Below are 20,693 nucleotides of genomic sequence, written 5' to 3' on the forward strand. Positions count from 1 at the left end.
CCTGCATGCAACCAGAGACAATTTCCCATTGCCCTGTTCAGATGAAGGTTTATGCAGGCACTACTTGCACTTGCCTCTGTAGAAGCTGTTCTTAGCACTTCTCCTGAATGCCGAGATTTTTGTATTCTGGTAGAGGAACAAGAAAAAGACATTTTATAGCATTGAGTCTCAAACTTCTCCCACCATCTTGTAAGAAAGTTAAATTCTTCCTCAGGGGTCTAGTGCAACAAAATAATTTTTGTCTTACTAAGTGATACTCTATACAACAGTAGCAATCTGCTAAAGCAAAAGTTTCATCTCCACGGAGCTCTGCTACTTCCTTTTTCTATAAATCCTTTTATATTACTGTGGGGCTGTCAGTTGGTTTGTTATTAATTAATATTGTTTTAAACAGAAAGAGAGGCTTAAATCTAGGAGAGCACAGTTACTTCCCAGATTTCTGCAGGTCAGTGCAAGATCTTTGACTCCTCTGTGGAGCTAAGTGGAAGGGAGCAGCATCCAAAGCCTCACCTTAGCAAAATGTTTCTGGCACAACACTGCAGTGTCAAGAACCACCTCTGGTGTGAATTTTGCAACCTATAACTTTCTGGCCAGATCAAGGATAATAACAAGTGAAAAATATAGATGTTATGGAGAAAAAAAAATCTCTTATGACAAAGGAATATCATTGTGAAAATAAAAATAAAATTGTGAAATTAGGAGAAGTAAATTAATATCAAATTAGAAAATTTAATAAGAAAATTCCTTTGTAATTCTGAAAAGCAGACTCCTCACTTCTACCACAATCTACCACAAAACCATACTTCCATCCTTTAAAGGACATGAATGTCAGTAGCATAGGATAAAATTTCTTTCAAAATGCTTTATGTATTACAATGAACTTTTGTAAGGCACAGAGAACCATTGACATTTAAAATTTCCAGAAACCCAAAAATATCTTTCTCAAAAGAAACAAACATCTTAAGTGAGACCATTTACACAAAAGTAAAATTTCTAGCATTAGAATTCTATTTGAAAGAATCATGTACAAAATTAAGAGCTAGAAACTCTTTAGCCTTCATTAAAACTGATCACTATTGAGCTGAACTCAATACCTACACAACCCAACTGTGGTAAATCTTATTAGTTATGGTGATCATCTCAGAAACTTTAGCAAGGAGTCACCATATTCCCATACACAAAAATTTCAAGTGCTTTTTACCCCCAGCTATTCCAGGAATCAGCAAATACTCAGGGCAAAGGTTTCACAGATTGTTGTACGAAGTAAAAGAAACTCCAAATGCAAGGTGCTCAGAGACTTGCCTTTGATCTTTTTCTTAATGGGGAAGATGTTTAGTAACCTTTCCATCTCTCAGACAGTGTAAAGTAGATCAGACAATCTGCCTTCACAACTGGCAGGGTTCAGATTTGTCAGAGCATGATGCTAGTGTCAAATTGTTTTTGTCTTCCTTCCTCTCTAAAGATGGATCTTAACTATTATCCTAGCTGATGGAACCAAGACAAAATAAACACAGACATCAGGACTGAAACAATGATAGACTATCTGAAAAGGCATTTAAGTGCCCACAGTCATCCAAAGAGTAAAAAGTTATAAAAACAAGTACTTTTTTTTAATTGCCCATATCCCCATGTCATTGCTGAGGTACTTAAAAAAACCACAAACCCTATGGATTTCTACCCACCGCACAGTAATTACTGAAATAACAAAGAATTGGAAAAAAGTATTTCCAAAGCCTGATGCTATTACTGAAGTGCCAGTGAAAAAATTCTCACTAACACCCCTTAAGTCTATCCTCCTGCGCTCCCTAATCTGAACACAAAAGGTTGGGTTTAAACACCCACCCCCCACCCTGAGATTAAAACCGCCTGCAGTTTTCAGCTTTGGGCCAGCACTGACAATACTCTAAATCCTTGGCTACTGGCTTCGTGAAGACACAGCCTACAGAGTGTCCCCAAAGTTCTTTGAAATGTTAAATACAAAGCAGGAGGAGGTCATAAAGGAAATATTCTTTACAAAAGGAATGGATATCATATGCAGGCTTTTCAAATACATTTCTCAGTTGCTTTGCTTCCAGCCACCATTTTCTCAATCCTGCAGTGTCTGAAGCTTTTGGAATAAAATTCAGGAATTAAATAAAGCACACAAATTAATGTTATAAACAGCTAACAATATATGGATTTGTTACCTTTTAGCTCTCATAAATCTCTCCAATGTATATATTGTATCCTAATTCTTCTCTGGAAAAATGAATTATTTACCTAGTAAATGGTCCTACAGCAATTACTAAAAGCCCAGCTATGTAGAAGTAACATATAGGTTTTATTGCATCATCTTCTGTAGCATCTGCCCAATTACTGCAATAGAAGCCAGTGTGGTTCCCTGCTGCCCTGGAAATCCAGCTATCTTTCTGCCAAGAGCCTTCTAGCATGCACAAAAGGAACAGGGACTGAGAAACCTGTTTTATCCCCTCTTATCCCATAAACTAACAAGCCTTTTTCCACTGCAGCTTTTCTCAACAAAACCAGGTAATTATGCAGGATGGGATTTTCAAGGTAGGTAAAAGGAAAAAAAAAAAAGCAATCAGTTCAGCATACCAGCTTTGCCAAGTACTGTCACCTCAAACTCTGAGGGCCTTGCTTGCAGTGTGGGGGAGCAGGCAAACGCAATGATGCCCTGCCACTGACACAGGGGCCAGCTGTAAGCAATGAGCTTTGTGGTTCCAAACTGTTGGGAGGTGGTTACATTTCCCTGTCCACTTCCATTCTTCTGGAGGCAAACAGGATGATACAAGCCTTATTTCTGTGCCCTGTCTCACCCTGAACACTCAGTGTCTCTCCTTTCTCATTTGGTTATCATAAACTCAATGACAAAACGAGTTTTACATTCATTTTGAAGAACTTGTGTTTGGCTTACTTGTCTCATAAGGTCTTGTGAGCCTTATCCGTACTAGGTTCTGACAAGATGTTCCACCAAACATCCATAAAAACATCCCTGCCCAAATTTACAAATTGTGTACTTGAGGAGAAAAGTAACTGGTTGTCATAGTGACGTTCACAGTCTGAGGAGCCTTTGGACTTCAGTGTCATGAAAGGTACCAGGAGTTTAAAACCTCCAACTAGATGAAGTGGTTAATGGAAGCAAGTACTCCAGCCAGCAGCAAATGCATGCTTAAATCACTGGTGATCCTGTAGAATCAGGCTGCTGCACTTTGAAATCATTTAAGATGTTTAATTTTGGGTTATCTGCAAATTAGTACAGCCCAGCTCACAGAAACTGCCACTGCTGTGACTTACATGCATGTCTGACAGGCTGCTCTCCTCTGCTTTTGACATCAGTGTAATACTGGGGTACCTTCACAGGAGGGAAAGCCTGCTGACAGAAATATTCCAGCTACAAAAAAAAAGACTGAAAGGTTACAGCAAGCTCAGGAACATCGCATGCTTTTGGCAAGGTGAGACACAGGAGGATGAAAGACAAAGGAGGGTGAGCAGAATTATTGTTCCTCAATGATTAAACAAGCACAGAAACTATGATTACAGATCACTGACATCTTTTATAACATGCCAAACTAGCACACAGAGAAACATGCCTCAGTAACTCAGTCATACAGGCAGCCAATATTGTCTCTCCACAGTTTGAAAGAAGATGAGGGTCTTCTGAAACAGAGGCCCTGACTCCCTGCTTTAGGCCAGGGAAGTGGCACAAAGCCTCTGAAGCATCTGGAGAGCAGGCACTGCTAGATATAGCCCTGGTAGCCAAAAATGCTCCTTGCATTCAATCCTCACTCTTCATGGCAGGAATCATCTCAAGATACACAGCGATCTCTGCCTGTCTGTTGGACTCCTTACCTCTATAAAACAAGTAAGAACAAACTCCAGGCAGTTGTAACCTGAACCTAGGCTTCAGCAAAGCATACAGCTAAAAAACCATCCCTAAAGAAACCCTAGCAGGAAGGCAATTTATGGTTGAAGGGGATCAGGTCCATAGAACTTCCGAGGAATGAGAAGCAATGATTCAACTGACACAGTTCAGTCTTGCCTTGCCTCACACTGCACGTAATATCAACCACCATCAGTCTGCCTGGTTTACCCAAGAGGAAAAGATAATATTTCAGTATGAAATTAAACTCCTGGTTGTCTATGTGCTCAACTAAAGCAACCAACCATGCATTATTTGCAAAAGAATGTTGATGACTCAACAGTATTAGGAGTTTTTAAAAATCACATCTTTCTGATAAGACTTGTCCATTTTAATGAGATCTATAACAGAAACATTATAAAAGTAAGATTTTTTTTCATATTTGCATGAAATTGTATTCTTGTTTCTGTGTTACCAGTCATTTCCAACACAAAGACAAAAACAAGAACACTGATCTCTGAGCATGTGACTACAATAACACGTTTCTCTTTTTGTGAGCTGTGGTGTTGAGCAGGCCATTTCAAAAGTGGCAAGATCCTGGTTCAGTGGATGTCTGAACATATTCCTGTTTATCTTTACCACTTCAGAAAACTGCATTCTCTCTCACTGCTACAACTTTGAAAATCAGTGCAAAGCTTGGTGATTTCAGAACCAATAGATTTTAGTCCAAGAGAAGACAGTTAGAAACACAAATTTCACCATATCCAGCTTCTGATAACTGTATTCCACCACCCCAGAACAATCAGGTAAGAAACTGAAACCTTACAACAATGTACAAGACACTTAGGCATACCAGCTGTGAGTAAATTCAGTGGACAAAACAAAAAACATATCCAGACAACATTCTATCTCTGCCTTCTTGATGAAAAGATGAGATACTATGCACCTTGGATGGCAGGAAGTGTCCAATCCCTTTTCAAAGCAGAGGCATGCAGTCAGTTATAGAGATATATACAGCAACGTGAATGTAAATTACAATGCAATGTGAACCTAAGAGATACAAGCAGCAACACCTCCCAAATAGTGGAGGCAAGTTATCAGATACTTAATGCTCCTATTAATTATGTTTACACAAGTTTCAAGATATTCCTGCACAAGGTAGAGTTTCACATGTACTGAACAGGGGGTTACTCATTCTGGATGAAAATTAAATAACTCCAGCAACAAAACAGTTATTCAGACAAACTGGATAAATCATGTTTATAATTAATATATAACTTCATGTTTTGCTTGGCATTTTTTAAGTCAATTTTTTTCTGGATATCATGATTTTCAGAGTCAGAAATAAAACATAGACACTCAACATTCCCAAGGATGTCTGCAACAAAAGAATTATGTGAAGATGGCAAGCTGAAGTGCCTTCATTTGGATACATTTTTGTATCCAAAGAGCAAGCAACAAAAACAGAGTCACAGAGAGAAACAGATGGCCAGTGAGTTATCACTCCTGATCTGATGACTTATGTGGGCTCAACTTGTTTATTTACTCACATATTTGCAAAAAAGTAACTTTCCTTATGTTAGCAGCAGCAATATTGTATATTATGTATATTATATACACAGTACATACTTCTACCTACACACAACACAAGGGCATCAGGTATTTACCCTCCAATTATGGGCTCTCCCACAACCATGAAGGTCACACCTGACCCTTCCCAGGGCCAGGGAGTTAAATGACTGGCATCTAACAGCTCAAGAAAGGGTTAAAAGAGGATCAGTGTTACAGCTGCCCTGCTCACTGGCTTGGAGACAGGACAGAAGTGCTCAGGTCCTCGGGGGCAGGGAAGTGAGTCTGTAATTACTGGCTATACCCTTTACACCATCCAGTCTGTAATTACTGGCTATATCCTTTTCACTCCTCAGGAACTGCTGTTTCTCTCTGTTCAGTACTCCCTGTTGATGCAACCCCCATGCTAACCTTGCGTGATGCATGACAAAAATACTGTCATATGGTCCTGAAGCAACAGGCAACCATTTGTTTGTCATTGAGTCCTGTCAAATGAACCAGCCTCAAAAATACAGATTCTTCTTAGATCATCTCACCCCCTCTTTAGGACTGATCTCATTATCTTCACTTTAATTGTTCTCGTTATCTTCTGGGCATAGAAAAATAATGCAGCCTTTCTAGGGACATTAAATCCAATTATGTAAAAACACAGTGTTAGGGAAAAGAGTTAAAATATTTTAGCTAACAAATTGCTGAAAATCAGGAAAGATCAGTGTGTGACCATTTAACCTCCCTGAAAATCACCAGGAAGTATTTTCTAGCTGCAATTACAAGAATGCTACTGCCCTCAGCTATGGTTAATTGTAAAGGCAACCACCCCCCCTAGCCTGCAAAGAGCAGGCAATGGACAAAGAGCTTCTGCACTATTTTCCCACTAGCAGAGTTTCACTGTGTTCTTGTGGTGCAACTAAAGGAAGTAAAGGATTCAAAGTAGTCAGTGTAATTTTATATACTGGTAGAGTCCTGAAAGTAGAGCAAGATATTTTTCAGTAGATTCTTCAAATTGCCAGGATGTAAATGTGATGAGGAATGTGTTTATAGGCACCCTCACAGAGCAGGGTGTAATACTGGTGTAACAGGACGTAGGATGGTTGCATTGATCAGCTGGTTAAGGATCAGATCCTCTTCATAGGTATATTACCATGGGGATAGACAGGGGAGTGTCTTTGAATAAACTACTGAGCTCCAAACAGCTCCTGCAACAATTCCCTGCAGTCCTGAGGACTTGAGTGGCACCACAGGTACAGCAGATCCCACAGCAGCAGTCTGGAGACTGAAACCTAAAATAAGGAATCAGGTACAGTGAAAAAAAGCTGAACTCCAAGCAGGATGCTCCCTTCTGACCCACCAACATCTGGTGCAAGACAGCCTGGTGCTGTATCTGGTGCAGCATCTGAGCTCTGTGACAGTGCAGAGAATTCTACTCCCATCATTCCACCCACTCTGTGGTGTAGGAAGTGCTGCACAGACAGACTCATGAACACCATCTGCTTCAGCTGTAGCATTTGACTCCCTTCCTCCAGCATGTAATATTCTGAGATGGTCTAAGCACATTGATACAATCCTACATTTTACATGTCTGTATGTCGAGCCATCAAAAAGCAAAATCAAAATATATTTTTCTTCTCCCATAACATTGTTTCGAGTTATTCTAACTGGATTTGCTTGCAGTGTTTCTTAAAAGAAAAACAAAACCCATGAAACTCTGGGGGATCATGAAAATCTTACTTCAATAAAAATTAACAGGCATAAACACATGCAACACTTACATCTGCACAGTAATTTAAAGTCTACAGAGGAAACAATTTCCCCCCCCCCCCCATGGTATCTTTATTTATTCTACAACAAAGAAAGAACACTAAATTTCATACATTAATGCAAACACAACAAAAACTTCCATCCAGATCAGGAAAAAAATCCTTTTTCCAAAATATGTGAAATCACTAACTATCATTTTCCTATTCACTATACTTCAAAATAAAAAGAAAAAAATTTCCAAGTACTTGGGTTGTCATGTCACTGGGGTTTATTAATCACACACAACTGTATCATCTATTAATTATAGAAAAGATATATATTACAGCATTTCTGTAGCTTGGAATGCAAGTAACTGAAATAGCCCCCCAGTGCTCTTGGAGATACAACAGCAAGTTAGACAGAGGCACACAACATGGCACACTCTCTTTTTAAAAGGTGTTCAGTGATTTGCAGTGTCCTTAAGGATCATATTTTAAAATTTATTTTTAACAGAAGCCCAAAGTCCCACAACTGCAAAAGTAACCACTTGGCTCTTACTAGGCTTCAGAATCCCAGGGCAAAAAAACAAGGAGAAAATCAGTTCCCAGCAGCTTCCAACTGTTTCCCCTAAAGGGACACACCCCAGCACACTGCTTGCTCTCCCGAGCATCCCAGGGAACTCACCCAGCACCACGCTGGGAGCAGTGTTATAACAAAGTCCTCACATCTTCTAGTGCCAACCCCATACCTTAACAAGAGATTAAAAACATGTTCCTCAAGCATCTATTGTCTGTGGGCTACATATCAGCTTTCCCTAAACCAACAAGCACTGATAGAAGGACAAGGTAGCTTTTGACATACGCAGATAAAAATTATCTCAATCTTTCATTTATCTTTAATGCAAATGTACCTGTACAATGCCTTTAAAAAAATTAAAGGATTTAAATTTTTGCTCAACTTCATGATAAAACTGCTTTGTTCGACATGGGGAAGAAGGGCAGAAGAAAATAAGGAACATACTTTTAACACAGGAGTGGCTTAAGGCGGGAAGAAGAATGAAGACTGCTCACTGAGCTCATCACCACACAAAAACCTTTCACCTGTCAGAGGAGGCCCCGCCAGCCCCAGGCTCAAGCTGCCATCAGCTTACATCTGAAAACTGGTTCTGCCCCACCTCAGCCCCCTTCCCAGGGGGCATATTGCATGTCTCTAGACCATCCCAGCAGGCCCACCACGGGCGCTTTCTGCTCTGGGCTAGAAAGAAGGAGAAAGCAGAACATGAGATAATGATGCTGATCTGAAATTGTATATGCAAATAAGCAAAAGGGCCAACTGCAAACAAAGGGATTGTTTCTGATTCTCATAAGACAGAAGTTACCAAACTAAGAAAAATACAAAACTGTTATATGAAACACAAAAGGGTTACACAGATTGAGTATTTGCATGTGGACAGGACTGGCTTGTTTGGGATGATTAAAGCAATGCAGATCAAACCTCGATCACGTACTTCTGAGCACCCTCCAAGCCTTGGCAGGCCAGCCAGCCATGGAAAAGCCCAGCCAAGCAAAAAGATGGCAAAAATATGGCACCCACCACCCATGAGCCCCCAGTGCCCACCTGCCTCAAGCACCCACAGCATTCTGGCACCCCTGGCATGTGCACAGCCTGCCCTGCACGGGCACGGGCTGGCACCGGCGGCAAGGTGAGCGCTGCTCGGGCAGGGCAACAGGCTGGGTCCCTGCTCCTCGTGTGAAACCCTGCAAGGGCAACAGCCCACAACAGGCTGGGTCCCTGTTCCCCCTGTGCAAACCCTGCAAGGGCAACAGCCCACAACAGGCTGGGTCCCTGTTCCCCCTGTGCAAACCCTGCAACGGGAATAACCCACCAACAGGCTGGGTCCCTGCTCCTTGTGTGAAACCCTGCAAGGGCAACAGCCCTCAACAGGCTGGGTCCCTGTTCCCCCTGTGCAAACCCTGCAAGGGGAACAGCCCACAACAGGCTGGGTCCCTGTTCCCCAGGGCAAACCCTGCAAGGGCAACAGCCCACAACAGGCTGGGTCCCTGCTCCTCCAGGGCAAACCCTGCAAGGGGAATAACCCACAACAGGCTGGGTCCCTGTTCCCCCAGAGCAAACCCTGCAAGGGCAACAGCCCTCAACAGGCTGGGTCCCTGTTCCTCTGAGCAAACCCTGCAAGGGCAACAGCCCACAACAGGCTGGGTCCCTGTTCCCCCTGTGCAAACTCCCTGCAGCTGCAGTAAGATGGGCTCCCCGCCTCGGTACCAGCCCGTGCAGGGCAGGGGAGATCACAGCACACACAGTGAGAGGCTCCTTTAGAGGTGTCAGGCCATGTCTGACACCAGCACAGCTCTGCTGGACTAAGGTGCAGTGAGTGTGGGATGTGCAGCTCTAACTCCCTACCAGGACTAGCTGCCTTTCTGCTAGAAGACAAGACTGGACCTACTACTGTGGCCACAGGATGCACATTAATTTAGCCCAGAATTCTATGTTTCTATGTTTTGGTCATTTGAATAGCAGGTGGCATTTGTAACCAGCTCAAATAGCGTGATTGTGAGAATAATACATGAAAGAAAGCAGTTATTCACCTTACTAATTGAACATTCTGCACACTGGAGATGTATTAGTGGACCAACTGAATACAGGAGATTAGGGATGAAACAAAAATAGCACAATTATTTGGTTTAAACCATTCTAGAAAGTTACTCAACAACAAAAGTACAAGAAGGTAGCATTTGGAAACATTTAGAGAAACACATTCTTAAGTGAGGCTTGAAAGCCATCTGAAACAAATATAGCAGAACTCTTCCAGAGGCAGAGGTTTATAAAAATGATTTATAGTCTGATAGCAAAGCAATGAATGTAGTCTGTCATGCACCTGAAATTACTTTACATTTGTGATTCATTTGCACAAGGACTGCTTTCAACAGCCTGATTTTTTTTTTAGATTTTAATCATTAACTCCATTAAAATAGAAGAAACTCCCCAGCAATCCCCAGTACCATCTACTCCAATATTTAGTCTACTGAAGAGGCCAGCAGTACACAGCCAGGGAAGAATAAGGTGGCACTTACACCTTCTCATAAGAGTCTCTGTCTTGCTCCATTTTCAGCTCAGAGGATTTGCTGTGCCTGCTCTGGCTCCTCTATTGAGTAACCTCTAACCTCTGTGAGGTTTCTCTGCCAAAGGATGGCCCAACCTTTACATCAGCCTGTGTAAGCTTTCTGCACTCACAGCATCACCTGAAGTCCTGTAGGTTCTGCCTCTGGCATGAAGAATTGCCTCCTTTTGCTTTTAAATCCATCTCCCTCCAGTTTTATTTCCCCTCAAATTATTTTTGAAGAAGCAGTTCACCTCATCTCTTACCATCAGGAATGGTTTCATCCCTGACACGTTTTATGTAAATGCAATGAACTATTGCTTTATTTAAATTTAATTTCTAACCAGGCAAATTAAATGTACTCAAAAGATGGTAGTGATATAAACTACTTTCTAGTGTAGTGTTATGAAACTTGTAATGAACCATCACACACATCTTTTATATCATACAGCTTCCAGAAAAGTTTAGATTATTTTGATATTGAGAGAAGTGATTATGTCATTGTGCAAAATATCATTGCTGTTGAAATCATCAAAATACTTCTGTCTCCAGTCTTGTGGTGGCTGGCAAATTCTTCAGACTTTGGCCCTGATTTTCTGGGAGTTCATCTACACCATCATTGCAGGATGAGAAGTCTGTCTAGGTCTTCCCCAGTTTCCCCGTGGTTGTGCCTGGAAACTTATGAGGAATCATAATGACAGTGATGACTGCAAATCAACTCAGAAAATTAGTTGACATAACATTTGATTTTTTTTTTTCAAAACGTAAACCTGGTGACAGACTGTCCTTGGATGGGCCATCTCTCTAAATTTTATGAGGACAAAATGTAACAAATGTGACAAAGATACACAAAAAAGTAGTAGTCAGTAATTGAGACCTGTGAGAAGTACTCTTAAGGCAGCAATCTGGGTGATGAAGGAAAAAAAAATGCAGAATTTTCCTGTACTTTAAAAGCTAAGCACCACTTAGTGCCCTCTGCTGCATACAGAGGTAATATGCAAAGCATCACTGAACAATGACATCATCTGGTATTAACACGCTATGTTGCATCTATGACAAATATTTATCTCCTTAATTGCCCTTGTTTTCTAAAAATACTAATAAATCACGCAAATATCTTCAGTACCAGCTTAAAGCAGGTGTTTTTTACATCCTCTCTTCCCATGTAGTATCCTGTGCTCTGCCTGCAAGCAAGCTGTCACCTCATCTCCCACATCTCACACAGCGGGAAACGCACGCTGGGCGAGTGGAGGTGCTGGGTGGGGGGAGTGCACAGCACCCTCAGCGTGAGATTGAATCAGGAGATGCTCATGACAGCTGAGCAGCTCGGTGGGACGTGGCCCACACACCACCCCTGGCACTCCCACGGGACTCAGGGCAGCGGGAAGTGCCCCTCTCCCCCTGCTCTCAGCTAAAACAAAACAAAGACAAACAAACATAGGGGATGGCCGAGCCTCCAGGGCAATTTTCAACTTCCAAATAAATGTGCATTAAGAGTCTATAAAAGGTCCTTCATGCACAACATGAAAGAGGTAAATGCAGACCAACTGCAACCCTGAAGAGGATTAATTGTCAGACAGAACTGAGGAACACAAATATTTAATCTGATTCTGAAATCTTATCTCCCGCCTTTAAGAAGATTAATGGAAATTCTTTTGCAGCAGACTATTATTTCTATTATTTCTGATCCATTTCATGAACTAAGAATATTTTCCAGAAGCAAAGTTTGTGCGTTTTAAATAGTTTATTAGCATTCTATTCAAAACCAAATCAACAGTTGATCATTATTAAAACCTGTTCAAGGAAGTGGGGACATAAAAAATGTAATTTGCATGCATTCAAATTGCATTAAACAGGCATGTCACACATGTGCACAGACACAAAAATGTAAGATGTGAAAACATAAGGTATCTAATTTTGCATGAGACACGAAGCATTCAAGAGCTCCACACTAACCAAAACTGGCACAAAGATGTTATGGCAGTAAAGTTGTTCTAAAAACCTTTTTCTAAACTGATAATCCTTGTTCTAGCCTGGTTAAGGGAGATTTCATAGAAGGAGGAAGAATTAATTAGTACATCCTTTTTCTATCTTACACAGACTGAGTACAGGCAGACGGTTGTTATCACTGCTGTGCTTGGCTCTGCCCAAGGAATCTATGTAACTGGCCAAGTTTCAGGGTTCTCCTTCATTTTTCCTTTGAATAAACTGACAAGTACAGCTAGCTGACTTCCTTTGTCCAGCCTCCTTCCCCCTGGAGGAAAGCAAGGGAGCTGTCTTTCCCACTCCTCTCATTCCTGCTAAGCCAGCATTGTCCCAGATAGCCCAGTCCTAAGCTTTTGGTGTATTTTTTCCTAGAAATCCAGGGGCTCCAGTAGGGTCTGTCTGAAGCAAGAAGAGCATGGTAGGCACTGCAATGGACAAATGGAAAGATCACTGCCACCACTCCTGCTCCTAAAAGTCCCCCTGATGATCCAAAGTGAGACGAGATGCTCGGGGCTCTGCTCCATGGTCACGAGCCACTCCATCCAGCTCGTCCTGCAGCCCTGCTGAATGCTTCACATCTCTGCTGGGTGACAGGAGCAGAGCAATGGTGATGCCAAACATCTATTTAAATCAGGGCTGAGGAACATCATACATCAGGCAATCCTCAAGAATTTGGCTGTGTTGGCTGGTTGAATTCAGCCTGTTCCGGTTTAAACCGAGCTAACCTGCATTTCATTGCTAAGCAAGGCTTTACCTGGGAGTTGTCAGCAATGAAAACAACCCAGCAGCATACAAACCTACACTCCTCCTTTTTTCTCAGTAGTCAATTAAGAGTGAAGCTACCAGGCATCAGCTGAACATTCTCTACACTATTAACCGCAGGGCTTTTACTTGAGATGCCAAATAATTCAAAAAACTTTACATTTGTCATGAGCAAAGAGTATGCATGCAGTTGCAGCACCTCACATGACTCGATTTGAGCCTTTAATCTAGAGAGGACCTTGCTCCAAGGGCAACTCAAATCAGTCCTCAAGTAGAACACTGTGTGGGCTTCTGCTTGCTACCTGAGAAGGTAATGTAATGCTCCACTTGTACACATGAATGCCTGCATCTTTCCTGTAGTCAAGGAAACATCTTTATTATGCTTTCATTTCTAAAAAGTCCAAAGGACATTGTTGTTCTAAAGCCTCTTGATAGTTCTTTATATTATCTAGAGCAGAAGTACTTCTCTTTCACACTGAACAGTACAAAATCACAAAGACATGGGCACAATGCCTCCTGAACCCATGGGAAACCCCCCCCACACACACACACCAAAATCATCCTCTTCAGCAGGGTTTAATGAGTGCTTCACAACCATTATTTTTGCACATAATAACCACAGTCACGAAGCAAGTCTACCCTACAGCAAAAAGAAAGTATTTAATAAGGATCCTTGCATAATTTCAGGTAAAGCATGTTAGTTTCCAGTTCTCCCTGTACCTTCTTATGAAAATATTCAGTCAGTGAGAAGATGTATGAGCCCCTGAGGTGATGCAATAATGCCACAAGTGCATTGCCTTGTGGACAAGGACACCCTTCCCAGCACAATAGCCCAGATTCAAGCATCCCTCCCTTGAATCCCCAGGTATTTTCCCTCATATACCTGTGTAGCTGGTATGAAACAGAAGCCCTGGAGAAAAACACAGTATGTGGTCATGTATTTTGCCATGCCCTCAGCTGCAAAATGGCAACTGTAACATATTCCTCCCTAGAGGACTTTGGTGATCACAGAAAAATGTCACATACATTCTGGTACAAAGATAGCACAGTCCATATATACACTCCAAAAGAGGTTTTGTCCATCATAACCTGCAGGCAGGTGAGCACCAGAACTTTAGGTTGTACCATAAATTAAATACCTGCCATTTCTTAAACTGAAAGCAGTTGTCCTCAGAGATTTTAACTTTAGGTTTCAGCACATAATTTTCCAAAGTATCTTAAGAAAAACAGAAAGACTGTTAATTACATGCACATCCTGCACTACATGCATACAACCCTAAACATCTGCTTTCTTACATTGTGGAAAGCCATTATCCCAGAACATACTGCCCTGATGGGCCTCATGTTGCTTCTACCATTTTTGCCCCCAAACAACTTGCTTTGTGCCAAGTTCACAGACTTTATAAGTTATTCTTTCTTCTTTCCTGATCTTAACCCAAACCACTAATTTTCTGTGCAATATATGCAGTAATATATATGCAAAATACCTATTGGCACCAGCAACCACTACATGACATAAAACTTCAATTAAATAAAAAAAAAAAAATCAGATTAGACAGATTATATAGGATGTTGCCCATGGAACTTGCTCCTGAACTTCAGCACACATGTTCTCATCTTGAGCAACGTGAGATGATGGGGAAAGGCTGTGGTTACTTTGTGAGGACCAGGAGCAAGAGAGATCTGCATCCCCAGCACTGAAGGCCTGCAGGGTGCTCCTGGGCAGCTCCCAGCTGGAACTGATGGCTTTATCAGCCCTTCAGCAAAGCACCTGAGGTATGCACTGCCTGCTGGGAAGGTCTCCTTAGCCCTGCAACTTCTTAGGCAACCCCAGAACCTTTCTGGCTGCTGCTGCTTTAAAGGCTGTGTGGTCAGACAGAGCACAGATTTTTCCAACACAACTAAAGTTTCTCAAGGAACGTAGGCCACAGTGAGAAAATTGTCCTTTTCTAGCTCTCTCTTAGTACAAGCAGAAGTTCCCAAGTCAAAGAAAAGATACCCCCTTAAGCCAAAGGCAAATTATATGCTGCTGCAAACAAAACCAGTTTTAGAGTTCCTTTCTCTCACCTCCTGCTTCCCCTATAAAAGGAAAAGCCCCACATGCTCATAATGCAGTGCATCTGGTGGCCTAAATATGGGTGTTACCAGATTCCCCACTGACATAAAGAGGTCAGAATTTGAGAAGCTGAGAAAATGACTTAAGCTTCCACATGAAAACTTGACCTAGAACAATTAACCTGAGAACAACACCAGAACAATGTCCCAGAAAACTCATTTCCAAGACAAGTTTCTGCTGGGAAAACTTTAGTACTTCAGGACTGCTGAGAGTAAGTTCTCACATTTACACCTGACAAAACAAATTCATCTGGACATGCAATACTCATAGAACACATGTGAAAAAACAACTGCCTTTTGCAACATCATTTCCTAACCTAAAAATTCTAGGTGTAACATGCCACCATATCTAGTACTTTTTGGCATCTGCCTACAGTATAAAGAAACATTTTTTTATGTAGTTGCAAAACCATCAAGCTCCTTTGAGAAGCGTCCTTGTCTTCCAGGATGCTTCTCAGCCTGAAATCTAATTACCAAGGACCACTCCTGATCACCTTTGCAAGTTTTGATACACTTAAAAAATGTTTTCCTCAACTGTAGTCAGCATTTTTAATATTTTTTTCCTTCAAATGTGAGAAGCAAAATAAAATACCGTGTTCTGTGTTTAAATAAAATTGCCTACACAGCTACTTTTGATCCACGAGTGCTTGTTCTCCCTCACAATTTTCTCTGCCAACCACCCCCCACAAGACACACTCAGATTATTTGATTGGGGTTTTTCTATTAGCCATCTGCTGTGCCAATGAACACATGAAAAAATTACAAATCAAAGAAAGAGAGGCAGATAAATGGGCTTTCACTGACCTTTTGCCAGGGTGGGGAGGCTGAAAGGACCTGCGAAGGCCGAGCCCAAGGGAACTAAAGCAGGCAGCAGGTCTGCTCCAGTCGGCTGGTGAGCAAGTGAACAAGCAGGGAGAGCTGGTGGCTTGGGAGGGAAGGAGGAGCACAACAGGGCAGATGAGTCATTAGCTACTAAATTAGAGAATAAGCAGCTTGGAGTTGCAAATAACTGTATGCAGTCTGGGAAGTGGAGAGGAAGAGACGCTTTCTGTCAAACTGCCCCGGACTGACAAACATCTGCATTTCTCACTCTGCAGGGAGTCTGCCCCTGCCTCCTCTGCCAGCCTTCCCTGCGTGCCAGCAGAAGGCTTCTCCCCAGCAGCTGCAGAGCCTGATTTCATTGGGAACAGCAGGAAAGCACAGAGAGCTGGCATGTGGCACACACACCTGGGAAGGAGCCCTGGAGAGCCGCAACCGCTCCTGGGCATCCCTCATTCCTGCAAACCTTCCATTGTGGAAGGTGCTCTCTGCACCACCACCAAGTCTTTTTATGGTCAAGATAGCTGCAATGTTGCCAAAATGCTGAGATTGCTGAAGCTGCTTTGATGGCCTAAGAAGGTCTGCAAAAGCCTGAAGCAAGGGAGACGTGATCAGTCTCCACAATAAAATTTTCAAATACTCTGGTGAGGAAAAGCCAACGAATAAAAAGCAAACCGCAACCTCTGACCCACACCTTTGCTACCTAATTTTCTGTTAGAACACACCTCTGCTGACTGTAAAACCTAAAACTTGTAATTATGAAGCTGAATACATTTTTAATATGGTTGGATGGTTACGGGTGAAGTAACTTTTAAAAGCAAAATGACTAGAGACCTTTCACAACCAGAATCTCAGATGTCATTTGAAAAGCAAGAGGATTCAGATTCAAACCCAACAGTTTCAAACCTGATCAAGACTGTGCTGAAGCCAAAACACCACAGACCTTAATTCTCCTGACCATACTAATATAGGAGAAGAGATAGGGGGTTTTTCAGTGGGGTCAACAAACTCCTCGTTGTACTCAAAACATTTCTGGACTAATATAACCAAAACTTTGTGAGAATAATCAGATATTATTTATATAGAATTATATTTTAATTTATTTTATTTTGTATTATATTTAATTTATAGGTCATATATATATTTTTTACAAAATCTTGCAGGATGTGCTCACAAGATTTCATCAGATATTATTTATATAGAATTATATTTTAATTTATTTTATTTTGTATTATATTTAATTTATAGGTCATATATATATTTTTTACAAAATCTTGCAGGATGTGCTCACAAGATTTCAATGCCATTGCTGCAGATTAATCAGAGTCTAACCCTCAGCCCACATGAAAATAACACCTCCTCACACCCCCTCTGAACAAAATTATTAGTCTTAAAGCATCCCATCCTATTTTGACTGCTTTTTTGTTCACGTTTCCACTCACAAAATAATTCCTAATCCCTCTTTTCGAGCAGGCTGTTTCTGTTTTCTGTAATCATCCTCACAAGGTGTGACAAGGGAACAGGTCACAGCATCACCGTGCCCCACTGCTCTCTCCAGTGGCTCCCTCTGCCCTGCCTTGCTCCAGTCCTTGCTTAGTGGTGAGCATTAAGCTTTCATGTTAGTGACTAACCTACACTTCTGAGAGTCTGTGGTGCCTTGCCCAGGTTTAGCAAATAATTATGCTTTTTGTGTTTCTGCTTTAGTTGATGGTAAGACTTGAGTTCTTTTCTCCAGCTAGCAGAAACGCGAATACCTATTAAAGTAAAATGCATATTTTCCATTATGATTTCTAGCTTTGCAGTCTTCTACTAGTTAGTTCCACATATTTCTGTTCCTTGGGCTCTTTGTAGCTGATATTTCTCTTTAGACACCTACAGCTATATAGCACAGGAACACCAAATTTATTTCTATACCCCCCCTCAGATCATTTTTTGATGACAGAAATGTTACAAACAGTCTGGCACACATTCAGTCTACAGCACATCTATTCTGTGAATATCAAGGGAGACTTTGCTTTCCAGTCCAGTCAAACCAACATATTTAAATGGTTAAAGGGAAGGAGGAAAAAAAAAAAAAGGAATACTTCTATAACATAATTGCATACTTATAAATAGCATGCTTTCCCTGTGTGTCAGATATCAAATAGCTTAATGACAACTGATAACTGGCTGATTTCTGCAATCTGCCATCAGCTGCTATTTTCAAGAGAACATGAGCTATTCCTAATACCGTAGTTCAACTCCACTTAGTTGTGTAGGAAGCTTACATTTTTCAACCAGATGGCAGGTATATGCTATTTTAACCAAAACCCTGTTTTAAGAGCAGCGGTTGGTACAATGACAGTGCTTGACAAGCCAAGAGGAATTAAAAAAAAAAAAAAAAAAAAAAAAAGTAGATAACTACATAATGCCATTTAATATTGGCCTTTAAAAAAATATAACATACTTATGAACAGCAACAGATGGGCCAGGCAATCAGGCTGCATGACCTCATTTGCTGGGAAAAACAAGGTGTTTTGTTTAGTTTTTTTTAATTAAACTTCAGCTTTTATTCTCAAAATATAATATACTTTGTAGAACTAGGATGTGATTTTCCTCATGTGTGTATCAAGCCAAAAAGCCTCTTCTCCCTGAGTCAAGCAGGGATGAGCTGTTTGGCTGCATTACGGTGTGATTAATCCATGCAACTGCTTTAACACCCAACAGAGGGAAAAAGCCATCTCTAGAATACAGGGTTTGATATGATACAAATAACTTGTTGTTAAACATCTCTATCATTAGAGCAATGTCTACTAATTAGGAAATAAATAATTTACACTGGCATTTCTACGGTAGCAGAAGACATTATCCTGTTCTTTTTCACTGATGTCTCCTAAATAGCAACAGAAACAGTAGCTGTGAAATCCACTTTACATCTCACAGAAGCAAAGTAATTCTGCATTTTTCAGAAGTGCCATAGCCTGAATGTATTTTTTTTTTCCTGCATCCCAGTAACAAACATCAGTGCCTTTTGGGATCTGACCCACTGCAGTCTGATTTTGCTGCCCATAACATAGGACATGGTTTTCCCCTCGGTACTTACATTATGTCTGGAATCCTCTCTTCAAGCACAAATGGAGAATCAAGGGGGGAAGCTGAGTCTGGGTGCCTGAGCAGCACACCAAAACACCCCAGGTGATCCCTGTGGCTTCTCCTCTCTGCTGTGTCAGAGGCTTCCCTTGTATTCAAAGCTCATTTCAGTGGGGAAGATCCGATATCCTACCAGTCAAGCGCACTGAGCCTTCAGATCCTTTAAAGCCCTACCAAAGCATTTAGCAGTAGATGTCTCTAGATTTACTGTTGCCTTTTTTTGGATATACGCCTATGCAAGAAGGAAGCAAACTCTCTTTATATTTCACACCAATTTGCACTACTTTTTTTCAGGGTGTTGCTGAAAGAAAAAATTCCCAAGCTAGCTCAGCTCCAAATGGCCAACTACACAACCATTTATTTTCCTTTGGTTATCCTGACTGAGTTATTTTCCCACACGTCCCTGATGTGGTGGATGACTTGTCTGAGCAAGCAAGATAATGCTTTAGGCAGCAGAATAGAAAATGCAAAATTGCAGTGAGTCCTACAGGCACCTCCTGGGTTGCCTCCTGCCAGTGAGGCTTGGTCTTCTACCCCCAGCTGAAGCTGCAGGAGGTGCCCATCTATCTGAAGGCTTACACTGGGGATCTCAGGCCCTGAGTGAGGTGCTGCAACAGCCCCATGTCCCAGCCCTATGTCTGAACATAAACAGAGAGAATTATTTCTGCCAGCAGTGGACACCAAGGCTCAGCCCTGCTATTAACTGCAGCGACAGCTACCAGGTTACCAATACAGAGCAGACTATTTCAGCCAGGACAGATGGACCCCTTCCTGGGGAGAAAGGAGAAGAGACCAGGACCACCACCATTCCTACTGCATCACTTGTATGTGGCTGTGGCAAAAGGTCAAGGAAAACCAGGGACACAAGGGGTTGGACTGGTTTTCTCCTCCTTTATTGGCAGGATGGCTTGCCCCATACCTCCCCCTAAAAAAGGAAAAAGCAGGTCCTCATCCCTTGCAACTACCCCTTCATGGAAGGGAGCACCATGCAGAAGTGTCCTAGACTTGTGGGATCATTACTTACACTGCCTCCTAAACAAAGAATCTGAGGGATATCTTCTACAGAGAGAACAGTGCCACATATTTACCTCTGACCGCCATAAGTGCCACATGGTAACAAACATCAAAATATCAAGGGTTTCCTGGAACTGGCTGCCCAGCAGGGATGTGCTATCCACATCTCTGGAAGAGACTTCCCAGCCTCACCTGACTGGATCAAGCCTTGAACAACCTTGTCTGATCTCACAGCTGGCACTGCTCTGACAAGGAGCTTCTGGAACCCTCTTCTGTTTGACTGCACTCAAACAAACGCTTTGCTGACCACTGACTCTTCAGCCAGCAAGTCCTCACAAGCTCAGCACCCTCACAAGGATTTTGGAGCAAATTAACTACAGAAGCACAGCGAGGTACCCTCCTTCAGCCAGGAAGGTCTCCAGACTAGGGTTCTCCTAATGACTAATAGCTCACAGTGAAGAGCTTCTAACACCTACAGGGTTGGGAGTCAAAAAGTGCAGAAATAAACAATGTCTCAGTTATAAAGAAGGATTTTGTAGATCTTTCCATAAGCTTTTACTTCTAACACTTTGTCCATAAGCTTTTACT

General features: G+C 41.8%; 1 protein-coding gene across 5 annotated transcripts in view; it reads right to left on the reverse strand.

Moving 5' to 3' along the window:
- The window catches only part of STOX2 (storkhead box 2), a 144,479-nt gene that overhangs the window by 79,312 nt on the left and 44,474 nt on the right, over positions 1 to 20,693 (reverse strand). Inside the window, exon 1 of one of the 5 annotated variants that reach the window (XM_058023963.1) lies at positions 19,045 to 19,311. The exons of 1 other annotated variant lie outside the window; for it this stretch is intronic. The gene's annotated coding sequence lies outside the window, so the exon portion shown is untranslated. Of the gene's footprint in view, positions 1 to 15,947; positions 16,028 to 19,044; positions 19,312 to 20,693 lie in introns of those variants that run through there. 3 more of the 5 variants (XM_058023966.1, XM_058023964.1, XM_058023968.1) reach the window with 3 other exon arrangements.

Source organism: Melospiza georgiana, chromosome 5, assembly GCF_028018845.1.
Source record: "Melospiza georgiana isolate bMelGeo1 chromosome 5, bMelGeo1.pri, whole genome shotgun sequence".
Taxonomy (NCBI): domain Eukaryota; kingdom Metazoa; phylum Chordata; class Aves; order Passeriformes; family Passerellidae; genus Melospiza; species Melospiza georgiana.